The 2500-nt window shown below is 45.6% G+C and overlaps 1 long non-coding RNA gene across 5 annotated transcripts in view; it reads left to right on the forward strand.

Moving 5' to 3' along the window:
* LOC143301153 (uncharacterized) overlaps positions 1-2500 on the forward strand; it is a 121967-nt gene that overhangs the window by 117343 nt on the left and 2124 nt on the right. The gene's annotated exons all lie outside the window — the stretch shown is intronic.

Genomic DNA, 2500 nt, shown 5'->3' on the forward strand with positions numbered 1-2500 from the left:
AAACTCACCTTTGATAATTAAATGGGTTCGTTAGTCAACGTGTTTCTAATACCAAAATGGGTTTATTAGTTAATGTAATGGTATTTCTATTACTAGAATGGGTTTATTAGTTTCTGTGTTTCAAATATCAAAATGGGTTTATTAGTTAATATTTTGGCGCTTATAATATTAGAATGTGTATTAGTTAATGTGTTGGCGCTTCTGTACGAAAATGGGTTTATGAGTTAATGTGATGGCTCTTCTGATACTAGAATGCGTCTGCTAGTTAATGTGTTCAGCGCTTCTAATACTAAAAACGGGTTTCCTAAAAGTGACAAGAGTTAACTCTCTCCATACGAACGGCGAAAGAGACGACGTTAACAGCGTTTCACCCCAATTACCACCATCAAAATATTGCAAGAGGAAGGCTCTTATAGTGAAGAGGTGAATGTTGACAAAGAATACCACAATTCTGACGACGGAAGGTAAAGGTTGGGCCATTCAGACACCCACTGGACATCCGAGGGGTCTGTGTAGAGGAGAAGAGAGGACTGGCCGTACTGAGTGAGTTAATGTTGTTTTTGCGAGGCTCGAGGGAACGACTGAAGGGCAGAACAACATGTACCTTGTTTCGATGGAAAGAAATAGGGCCACCCGAAAATTAAAAAAAATTTGCTTGTTGATGTTCAGTTTGATTTTGATCACACCATGCACTTTCTTTGTAATATTCATTAGTTTGTGGTTTATGTGTTCTCTGTCTCTCTCTTTCTTTCTCTGTCTGTCTGCCTGTCTGTCTCTCTCATTCTCACCTTTCTTCCGTCTGTTTGTTCTTCTCTCTCTCTGTTGTGTGTGTGTGTGTGTGTGTGTGTGTGTGTTGCTTTCTCTCTCTCTCTCTCTCTCTCTCTCTCTCTCTCTCTCTCTCTAGCTCTATCCCCCTCTCTCTGTCTGTCCCTCTCTCTCTCCGCTCCTCTCTCTCTCCTGACTCGTCTCTCTCCTCCCTCTGTCGCCCACCACACCGCCTCTCTCTCTCTCTCTCTCTCTCTCTCTCTGTTTCTCTCACCAAAGAGCAAAGACCGTGTTGTGGTCAACAGGAGACCTCAGCGAGGGCATCAGTCAGGGACGAAATGGTAGTTGGGAGTGAGGAGGGGTGGGAGGGGGAGGGGGCCAGGAAGGGGGCGGGGGGGGGGGGGGGGGGTATCCGAGTGAGGGACTGACAAAACAAAGAAAAGCGAACAAAGGTCGATAACCGCTGACCACGGGCACAAAATCGGGTCAATTGGCGCACTGACCTACTTTCTTGTCTCCTGTACCTCTTGCGTGTATTTCACTTTGTTTTGATTTAATGTATTTTCCTTATTTGCTGATTTTTGTCGAAGCGCATTTATTTCGATTTATGTTAATGGTTTACACAAACCTCGGGTAAGCTCGCAAAGCCTGCTTCAACGCGCTGGGTTTATTTGTATTTGTATTTATTTTTATCACAACAGATTTCTCTGTGTGAAATTCGGGCTGCTCTCCACATCCCAGGGAGAGCGCGTCGCTACACTACAGCGCCACCCATTTTTTTGTATTTTTTCCTGCGTGCAGGTTTATTTGTTTTCCCTATCGAAGTGGATTTTTCTACAAAATTTTGCCAGGAACAACCCTTTTGTTGCCGTGGGTTTTTTTTATGTACGCTAAGTGCATTTTACACAATGGGACCCCAGTTTTTCCGTCTCATCCAAATGACTATCGTCCAGACCACCCACCACTCGAGGTCCTGTGGATGGGGAGAAATTCTGGCGAGTGTGTGATTCGAACCCGTACCTCCAGATTCTCTCGCTTCGCAGGCTGACGCGTTGCCAAAAAGACGCGACTCCACGTGGAAGTGTCCGAATGGAAAGCTTCATCGCTCACATGGATGAACCGGGCACATTATTTTGCTGATTTTTTCCCCCCAAATTTCCTTCCATCTGATTCTCTCCTGCACTCCTACTGCAGAGCAGAACTCACCAGCATCTGACAAGAAAGTGAAGACAAGAGATGATGATTATGGTGATGATGATGATGATGATAGGATGGATACTTATGTAGCGCCTATCCTCGCTCAGAGACGCAAGCTTTAAGCGCTTTTTCAAACAGGAAGTCATTTGCTGCCACTGGGCGCTCTTCATTCGTTTCTTGTGTCGTTCAGTCAGGTTTCAGTCACGCATACACGCACATGCACACGCACACAGACATGTAACATTTTGACGGGATTGACCGTTTTGTTTATTTACTCCGCCATGCAGGCTGCCATACTCCGTTTTTCGGGGTTTGGGGGTGCGGGGAGAAAGGGGGGTGGGGTATGCTGGGTATGTTCTTGCTTTCATAACCGTCGTCAGGAGGTAGTTTCAGTTTCCAGGAGGTGACAAAGCGTGCAAGCTAATCCATACAGGGTACACCACAAACGCTGTTATCACTTGCAGACATGTGATATTTCCGTGTCGGCAATGTCAAGTATGCAGAGCAATCCTTGAAGAGTTGTCGATGGTGCTGTACG

Source organism: Babylonia areolata, chromosome 27 (assembly GCF_041734735.1).
Source record: "Babylonia areolata isolate BAREFJ2019XMU chromosome 27, ASM4173473v1, whole genome shotgun sequence".
NCBI lineage: Eukaryota > Metazoa > Mollusca > Gastropoda > Neogastropoda > Buccinidae > Babylonia > Babylonia areolata.